Raw genomic sequence first — 10,715 nt, forward strand, 5'->3', positions numbered from 1 at the left:
CACTGATGTCATGCTGTCGTTGATGATGATGATGATGATGATGATGTGTTACTTCCATGGTGTAGCTTGATATATCGATTATCGTGCGAAATGAAATAAGAGGCGGCCTGAAAAACATCATAAATGAAAAATTCAGTCGGGTGCCAGGTGGGTCTCCCGCAAAACCAAATTGGTTTGCAAATGAGTGTATTTAGCTAAAACATGTCATTTTGTCGGAAATTACGCCCAACCAGTGAAACTTTGTACGAACTGTAGGTGCGTGCGATTTGGTTCCATTGGTTTTACCACAATTTTTACATTAGGAAACCCATTAATCGGTTTTCGAGAAATACACCCATTTGCAAATCAATTTGTTTTTTTCCAGCAACCTTGTGAGTAGTTTCCTTTACGAAAATATACTGCGATATCTCGAATATCCCGTCAACTGAATCATGAGGCGGCCTGTGTGCAGCACATTCAGTTGTAGAATATCATAAACGAGAGATTCAGTTGAGTCTCTCGTGAAGACCAAAATGATTTGCAAATTAGTGTATTTCTCGAAAACAGTCCAATTTGGGTTCAAGTAGAACATAAGGTTGACGGAAACTCGAGGACCGCGCCTACCTGATGAGCCCGTATTGGAAGGGCGAAACCGGTCGTGGGCTGTCGAAGAGTTTTCAGCAACCTTGTGAGTAGTTTCCATTCATCGATTCCTAATAAGTTGTAGGCATGTTTCACAGACAGTCGTCAATAAACCAATGAAAGACAATACCTATCCAAAAGTTCACACAAGCCCAGATTTATGTTATCATCGACTGATCAGTGATCCTATTTCACGCTACTCCATCTAAATTCGAACAATATGTGGTCATTACCCAGAAGAAGAGAAGACATTATCGTCACTGGGTAGTTCATTTTAACAAAGACGAGGAACTTATAAAAATGTGTGTGTACAACATATTGCTGTCGGAATACTACCTCTGAAAATTTCTTAACCTCAGTTTATCGAATAATAAGCCGCGTTTTTCCCCTTGCCGTCGTATCGGCTGTAGAGACAGTGATGTGCACATTGGATCGAAGATTAGGAAATCGTCGTGAAACTAGTATTATAATGGCAATTCATGTCTATACTACAGCTCTGCAGCGATACTATGGATCCATTTGGGTAATCGCTGCGGCTAGACTCCTTAATTTGTTTCTTTTAATCAATTTCCATTGGATTCTTATTTGTAGCCAACCTCGTAATTGACTCAGTCCGTTCTGTTCAAGCCACCCCCCACCCATTTACCACAAGAACTGAGACAATTTAGTCGGCTTCACTAGAAATTTGGCAAATTAATCTTTTGAGCTGCTTGCTAGAAGAACCATGTAGTGGGTACATCTATAAGTGCACAGGTTGTAACCATACTATAGTTCAGAAGGTATATGTACTAGTAACAGTTTTTACTATGGTTGACACTGGCGAGTTGTAATGCGAATTGTGGAGCGAGTTAAAGGGGAACTTATCGTTTGTGAGAGTTCCTTGGTGAAAGTCCAGATGTCGGGAACGTGTTTTCTCCGCACTATGGCTTCTATACGTGTTCCATAATTGTTCGTGGACTTGAAGGCTTCAGTTGGCTCACTGTCCACTGCGATTGCGAGTATATGTCAGTTGACTATGTTGTGTAGGAAGGTTTGACATGTGTATCATACCTAGAATTGTTCCGAAGCGTACAAGACAGGAACTAACTTGTTGTTGGTCTAGGTTCCAAGAGGGACAGGGTTTTGTCACGTGATTTTAGTGTTTGCGGAACAAATGAGTTACGTGATTTAGTGGGCGCGGATGTACCAGACAAATTAGGCGGAGGGAACTAGGAAGCGTCCGCTACACATGCATCGCTACGCTGCACTTCGCTCCTACCAGGGCACTGAGGATGCCACCTCGACTGGTGATGAAACGCTTGCAATCAAACTATTCAGCTCAGCGAACAAACTAATGACAAACTACTTAGCGAGTGTGTTTTTCTGCCGGCATCATTTCCTAGGCATTCTGGAAAAGTGCAAACTCTTTAGCACAATAAGCTGTTGTTCTGTTCAGTAAGTTTCCTTTTTGAGGTCAACTTGGACATCGGATATCAAAACAGTCTTCCATAAAGCTTTATTTCTGATTTCGAGCCGCAAACATGATACGAACACTAACTATTGCTATTTTTTAACAAGGTGGTTTACCATGGTCAATATGAAAAAAATGCGTCTCGTGTACACAATATCTTGCTGCTTTAGAGTTGATCAGCCAAACCGAAAAAAACGTGTCCTTTAATTTTCGCGTTTAAAAGTTTATATCCCAGATCAAATAAGTTGCGTGAGATTATTAGAGAGTGGTCGACCTGAAAAGATGAGTGCTTGCGGCCTCTTAGGGTTATGACAGTTTAAATTTATGGCCATGGGGCGAGATGGCCCAAGTGGTTAGAGCGCGAATTTACTGACCGGAAGGTCCGTGGTTCGAATTCGACCTCTACCTCTCGACTTCCCCTGTCCAGGCTTGGGCAACCTGGAAGTATCCAAGCCCTCGTGTTTCCTTCAGGTGGCATGGCAGTTAGGAATCGAACAGGCACAACAGCTGAACGAACTCGATTGCCAGCTCACCAGAGAGCACACCGGTAGTGTACCTTCTTTGTGTTGACAAGTAATTGTTCGAATATACGTTGTGCGTATATGCCCAACAAGTAGGAATCAATATGTGTTGACCTCACTACCAGGCATTGTTCATTGTTGGACAGACGAAAAAATAAGTCCATCTGGCTTTATCGTTAGGTCTGAATAATTGGCGAAATGCTAGGGTTTTATCTTTCGGGCACTTGCCAGTCCCCACTTAGTGGCAGTAGTTAGTTTTCGGCTCACAAAAGACGATCCGTGCTTGCATAGGTCACAAATTTTTTCGGATTGGTTTTATTTTCATGAATAAAATACGGGTAGGACACACCGTTCCGGCACAGACGGGTCCATGTCCATGTAAAAATGTCGTACCCCAAACAGCTTGTGATAAGTTTTCGCGGACTAATCTTAATAGAATATAATATAGAATATGATATATAATAGAATATAAGCAGACGAGAGCAGATGTCTCGGCTGAAAACGTCAGATTGTCAGCTTCGGTGGTGATTGACAGGAGGTGCGGTTTGCTACAACTTGAATGGAGGCCAGGTTCACAGTGAAACCACAGTTCTCCCCAGGATGATGCCTTGATAAGTTTCGAATGCCCCTTCGTGATTTTACTTGAATATCTAGGATGTCCGTTAACCCAGAAATGCATAGTAAACATTGGGTCCTTGGAAAAATATTTGTTTGTCTGCAAAACGTTTGGCGCACCAAAGGGACTTATGAGCGCATTCCTTACACATTACAACAAACAGCTTACAACCAAAGCGTCCAGTGCAGCGAAAAAAACTATGAGCGTATTTCTGACACACTCGCTTGCGTCATCGAAGTAGCCTCCATTTTCGGTCAGTAGCAAAGTCCGAAATCCCACTTGACGTAGATGCCTGCGCGCCATTCGGGTAGGATAGACAATGGGGCGATTTAAATCTATCCTATCTGATGGTCATTCGATAGATATTCTACACTGGACAAGTTTTTGCAAAACTAAATCAATACCAGGAAATTTTGACGGGAAATTTTATCGATTTGCCAACGAAACCTGAGCCAAATGGAGAGCTTGTTATTAAGTTATCTATGAGTGGCCCGATGGTGCAGTTATGACGGCTGGAGGCAGCCGAATCCGTCAAAAATGCTGTCTGTATTGATTCTGAGCACGTGCAGAAGGATATTTGGGTTCTCCACTCACTTGATGGTATGAGACGCTGTATCCAGTTGAACTTCATCTGTATGGTCGGTTGGCCGTCAATTCCAAATCGAATGTGCAAATGATCCTTTTTATAACGTGCATTTTAGCGCTCAGGATACTATATCAAGTTTCAAAATGTTTAGACCCTTTACAGCCGTTACTTAAACTCAAGAGATTGAGGATTTTGCGCTGTTTCCACTTATTGGAAGCCGCACAGATTGCGGATGTACAGTGGTGGATGGCGTCAGTGCGCGCATTACAAAAGCGGACGTGTTTATTGCCTGATAAGCCGTGTAAAAGGCTGCCGTTAACGTTGTCTCAAGCAATTTCTGAGAAACTTGGTCTCACAAATTCTAAAATTTAAACGCTCCCCAAGACACTTGGTTTTGATTGGCGAAGTGTCAGTGTTAGTGAGATGTTTCTTAGCCGGGTAATTGGTTAAGAGACAGAATTACTGGACTGGACAGGCGGATTGGACAACGAGTCTTAGACAGACAAAGCGTATACCAAATTGTGGTTTGACAAAGATCACCATGTTTTCTACTTCAAACTCAAGCTAAAGAAAGGCTGGCGTGGAAGGAATCATGAAAGGGTGACGAGAAATGAATACAGCCACGGCCATACGGCACGATTTGAGACATTTCGTTGTAATTCCCCCCGCACCCGGTTGGAAATCCCCAAAGAGCACGTCAGCTCTCCGACTCCACTGCCCATAACAACATCGTATTCCAGCTGAAGTGTTCAGCTACAGTTCTAGCTGTCGTTCTATCCTGTACTCTGTTTGAGCGACCCACGTAGGGAACGTCAAATTCACACAGTACAATCAGACTACACTCTTAAACTGACTTCATGATGTTTTTACTGATGAAATGGGCGCTTATTTCACTAGGTTTTCCAGTTTATTTTTGCCCTTTCGGCTTGTTAATCCAACACATCCCCCCGGTGGTTGTATAGTAGTGAAGCCTTTTTTTGTAACGGTATACACTACTCATGGAACGTACGAGTAGCGTCTGGTAAAGTACCAAAAATGCGTCCCCGCATCTTAAGAAAATCCAGTACAGGATTCACGTGACGGTTTTAAAATGTATGTTCAGAGAACGTCCATGAAACTCGGAGAGCAAGCTCGCATATGTTCGCGATTCAAATGAGGTTTTTCCTTTCGGGTTCAATAGTCTGTCCCCGTTTAGTTCGTGTTGGTTGATAATTAACTGCACACTGAAGGTTCAGAAACAGCTGTCACCTAGTTGTTTGTTAGGGAGGGTGTTTTTAATTTAGGTATCTAATCCGCCTTGTTGGTATGGTTGACGGGCGACAAAAGCTTGATAGCAATGAGAGGCCACCGAGGCAGTTAAGTGGCTAATATGGTGTAGCCCGTTTATTCAGAAAGTAAAATGGGTATAAGACGAGTTTGTATTCTATAGAACACTGGGGAGCCTCTAAAAATATATATTTTATCTGCCATTTGACAGTTGTTTTTGAGTGGGTTACTTAGATCATGACTTATGACCAATTCATGACCAATTCAATTCAATCTGACTCCACCATTTGGGTATGCATTTCTTTTGTATTTCATCTGCACTTTCATGAGATATGTCTATCAAAAACTTTCTATTTGAAAATTTCAAGCCTGGGGCACACAAGTGTGGTCATGTGATGACTGATTCTATAGATGTATTCAACACTACGTTCGTTTTCATGAAAGTGTAGACGGAACAAGGCATCCTGCCTTTTATAAGGTGGTTAAAGACGGTCACCCACCATTTGTTGCTTGAATGGAATTCACACACGATTCACACATGTTTATGACCTTCAAGGTCAGTCGATGAATGGAAAGCTATTCCTCGTGGTGTCGATCTTATTGCCTGACAAAAGCCCATTCTAGCTAAACACCAAAATGGCTGACAACACTTGCTCAGGCAGTGTGGCCAATTTTTGTGCAGTTACACGAATCTTTCTGTTCATACGAACCGTGGACGTCGAGGCTATCCAATACAGCTCAGTTAAATTAGCTTAGGATCAAGCCTTTGCATGCACAGGCTGGTTAGAACCGGCGAGACCTGAACGCAATTTACATTGGAACGAAGTAGTTTCATGCGGAAAGAGATTGATAAAAGTTTTCCATCCAGTCGACATATTCATACCATTTTTTATTCACCTTACTTGAACCCAATTCCCTTTCTCCAAACATGTCTGATTTTTTATCAGGCAGGTTGTCAGAGATTGTTCCAAATAAATTTTGTGATCTAGGAACGTTTTCCACTTTCCTAATTTTTACTGTTTATGCAGGCATCCAGCAGAGGGCAACCGTTGTGCGCACAGATAAATAAATCTCTGCAGGATACAGAAAATGTTTCGCTGCACCTCTTTTCAAAACGTACGAGAGAAGAATGCTGGGTTAATCAAAAGGAACAAGAGTTTGACCATTGTGATCTTCAGGGTGTATTACACCCACGATTCCTTCATTCTACACATTTCCGTTTTTCATCTTCTGATGGCATTGGCTTCGGAAAGCTGCAACAGCTGCAACACTTTCCGGCCCTGCTGTGAAACAACATTCCACCAATGAAGCTCGTATCGATCATTCGGTTTTGAACTGGCGGAGCGGATTAGACCGCACGATCATCCACGTCTCCGAGCGAAGTTGCTTCACCCCGACGACTTACGCGCAAAACGGAAGATGAGGCTGAAGACAGCGTACTGAGGTGATGAAAGGTTAGATGCGGAAGAATATAGAAACATAAGTTGGTGTTTTCGTATAATATTTTACATCATTTGGTACAAAAAGCCTGGAGATTACAAAGGCAACCCAGGCTCGGCAGGATACCGTAAACAAAACTCTAGCTATTGCACCCGTTTTCTTCTTGAGAAAGGAGTAGATGCAACTTCACATTCACTATATACATTCGGATATAAAGTTCTAGCAAAGCGTTGCTTACTAGACTGGTAGACTGGACTGCTAGACTGGATCTCCGGCCGAGTAGTGATACTGACATTCAAAATGAAGTGGTATTTGAACTCCGTAGCATTGTAGTTTATCTTATATCGATCGAGAATGTTTAAGATGGTCAATCCTTTTGATTTTCAGTGGAAATCACGTGGGAATCACGTGGGAATTCAAAACCTCTCGCTACACTTGCGAACGCGTCATCACTAGGTGATTGGGAAACGAAGGCAAATGGCCAAACTCGTGGTGGTTTGACAGTTACTCTGAGGTACTGCAAATTCTGCGATCGTCAAAAGACAAGCAAGCCACTCTATCATTTTTCTAATTTCTTTTGGATCAAACTGAGCTTGTAAAAGCCTGAAAAAGAGCTACTAGAGCCACAAACTTTCTGAAGTTCCTAGGATTCAGCATGTTTACTAGCGGCTCAAAACGTGAAAAATGAATTTACCTGTTTCTAGGGACTTTTTTGCTCCTGGGCAAAGCTAGTCTAGGCTGACTTTCAACATGAACTGAATTTACCGTGGTATCTGGGTAGTCTCGTCGAAAACCGTATGCGGCAGTGTCAGTTGAGTCACCGCACTCTTTGAAACAAATCTAAGGATATCAAAGTGGTTTAGGTCATGAATGCATAACGTCCAACATCTTGACTTTTAGACGATATCAGTTCACACTCGAATCAGAGAATGAAATAACACGAACAAAGAACGACCGAGAGACCAAATGGATCAAGAAAAGCAAGCAGTTGGGTGTAACTTTGACAAGGTTGTTAGGTCTTTTGATACATTAACGATCGCTCAACGTCCGTGATATCCAAAAAGTTGGTCACGTGTGTGGTGAACTGTTTCAAATGTGTAGCCTTGATACACTACTCTTAGGGTTACTCAAAATTCATTGGTAGCCCACGACTGGTTTCGCGGTTCTTGAGGTTCATCAGATAGGCGCAGCCCCCGAGTTTGCCTCAAACTTATGTTTTACTTGAATCCATATTACACAAAATCTGACTAATACGCTCATCTTCATGTGAAGTTGGCTCTCACGGGAGACTACACCTTAGTTTCCTTTGAAAACCAGATTGGTGTGCGAATGAGTATATAGCTTGCACAATTACCTAAATTTTTTTCTACTGGACAAAATTTGGTTAGGGTTGTACTCAAACCAACAGGGGAGATATAGCACTATACAGTTTGGTGGAGCCATTAAATAAGTACCGTTTGTTGGGTAGTTTGTCAGTTTTAATAGATTGTCAGGTACCTGACTCATGCGGACAAAGTTAAGCTCCTTGCGTACTAGCTGACCGCGTCTACCGCATGAGCCCTAAGAATAACAAAGTCAGTTGTGGTCTGTCAAAGAGGCTTCAGCAACCTTTTGAGTGGTTTAGTACATCCATAAAATGTATCGCGATATCTCGAATATCGTTCCAACTGAAACGGCCTGGCTAAGCACATTGAGTTCACTAAAAACATCATAAACGAGAAATCCAATTTGGTTCGAGGTGAGTCACCAAACTGTACCCCATTCGTGTGTGAAACAAGGGTCGCTGAGTAGATGTGTGATCGATTAGCGTCAGTCACTACCGTTTAGCTTGGCTTCGAGGCTTACAAATTTACAACTCCAATACTGTGACGTAATTAGATGGATGTATTTTGTTCCTCAGGTAAAAAACAGTGGACGCCTCATAGATAATGCTACAAAAGTCGACGGAGCCCTGCGTGATAGCCCTCGTCGCTGTTCGACTGAAATAAGTGAGTGTGGCATTTTGAGTTCGCCTGTGTGAAAGACGTATGCGATTATTCCAGTTGGTATGATGCTGCAGAGGCGGAGATCGACAATGCCGGAAGCACGAATAAGTTATAACGTGCTGGCTACCGTGTGCAACGAATTATGCTCCAAAGGAGTGGATTATTATATAGACCATGTGGAGAACGATTTCATGCCTGCGAATTATATGCGTATGTAAGATTGACCATAATTGACTTCACTTATCTTCCGAATTCTCTTTGATTTTGCAACTTCGATCATTTCAAACATGGTTTTCAAGAAAAAAACCGCGGCTAGCACACTTGACCAATGAAAGGTGCCTTTGCGTTCATTTTGCTTTGAGAGTGACGTGCAAGCCAAATGGATTGGCTGTGATGTGTGTATGTGTATATTATACGTGTATATTATTGCATTTGAAAAATTTCTCCCCTGGCTAAGTGAATGAAACCATGGTAATGCCTATGGCTCCGTTCGATTCGCCTCATACCGCTGCATTAACCGTATAGATATTTCGTATTTTTAACGATATCTATGTACAGGTTGCTTCCAGTAATGAGCACCACAAGTAGTCCACTATTTGAACGGTCATGACGGTGCTTAAATTGCAAGGCCACCAGTTTCTTGTGCTTGAAATCGACCAGATCACTCGTTGTAAGCAGTCAAAACCGTCATAGTTTTGACGTCAAGTGAACTGCGGCCACGAAATTCGAAGTTAGTCATTGATGACCGTGTAATTCTTGAACAAAGTAGTGAAGAACCCAGAAGTATGGAAAGCGATTTCCGAACCTGAAAAATCGTCAAAATTATCATGGTTTTGCTGACGCTGACTTCATCGTCTTCATTGATCTCGATGAAATTTACTCAATATTGGTCGTTTCGTGCTTCTTGCAACTCTTCATATTTACTCCAGAATTTCGAATTTGAATGTATTACTTTATATCACCGTAGGAGGTTCAATGGATATTGTATCATGTCGGTGAAGCAAGTCTATACTGAAAACTGAGAAGCACTTTGCAGGTGTTTCATCCTTATTGGGAACCATCAGCAGTACGCATCTCACGAAATCAGAGAGTTTCGAACCTGCGACCTTCCGGACAGTAGCTGGACACAAACGTTCGGTCTCAAGCGGCTGATAAACTCGCACCACGACAGAATATAGTGTCGCTCATCCTTCAATCGCCGGGGCTACATCACATGGCCATGAATTGATTGGCCGCTAAAGTGACGACTTCTCAAGTGGGACTGTTGCTCATCTTATGAAAGCGTGTTTCCTGTGAGCTGCTTAGCGACTGGTGGTGATGTGGGGAGATTCGGTAATGTTCTTTCTGTAAGTGAAGTCAACCTATTCAGAAAAGACGATACGAACCATAACTTTTCGACAGTAGTTGAACGCTCAACCGTTTGGTCACGAGCGGCTGGTCGGCGGGGTGATTAATTTGCACCCAGAAAGGATATGTTAAAGATGTAGTCATTCAAGCTATCAACCGGGAAATCGGGGGTCAAGGACGCTGTGAAATTTTGCAAGGTCACTAACGCTGGTGATTCCCAATAAGGATGAGACGGCTTGTCGGCTTTTCTGTGCATCTTGTTCTCAGTCGTTGGATGAAATCCCCATAAAAATAACATAATCTCCCCCAAAAAATACTAGTGCATTTCATGGATGCATGCATCACTTTTCGAGTTTTTATCAGTAGTGCTTATTGCTTACTGTACGGATCAAATGATCAACACAAGCCAATGTTTTCTGGACGAAACGAGATTTCTCGGCGTGGCTGTCGTGCCTATCAAACTTCTATGCGTTGGCGCCTATCCACTGGGAATATTATTTTCACCTCCAATTTTTGTGTACGGTAGTGTACGGCGAGTTTTAATGAATCCTATTTGCGGCATTTAACCTGAAGTCGTTTGATCTCAGTACGGTTTTTGTAATTCTGTCCCAGAAAACCGAAGTACCTTGTTCTAACTCCACTGAGGACATATATGTACTTCTGGGGCTGTCGTCTCCTTAGTTAGACTAACAAACTTGGACTGTGTACGCTGGAAAATCTGGTAGACATTCGATTTCCCATTTTGTATATCCAGACAATGCCACACACTAATGACAAGAGGAAGTAATACAAATGTGATTGGGAATTACTTTCATCTCCTTAGCGGTCTACTGCTGTTCACTTGCAAATTACTTGTCTGGACAAAAGAGACAGTCATGTATGA

Source organism: Opisthorchis viverrini (assembly GCF_000715545.1).
Source record: "Opisthorchis viverrini unplaced genomic scaffold opera_v5_11, whole genome shotgun sequence".
Classification (NCBI taxonomy): Eukaryota; Metazoa; Platyhelminthes; class Trematoda; order Opisthorchiida; family Opisthorchiidae; genus Opisthorchis; species Opisthorchis viverrini.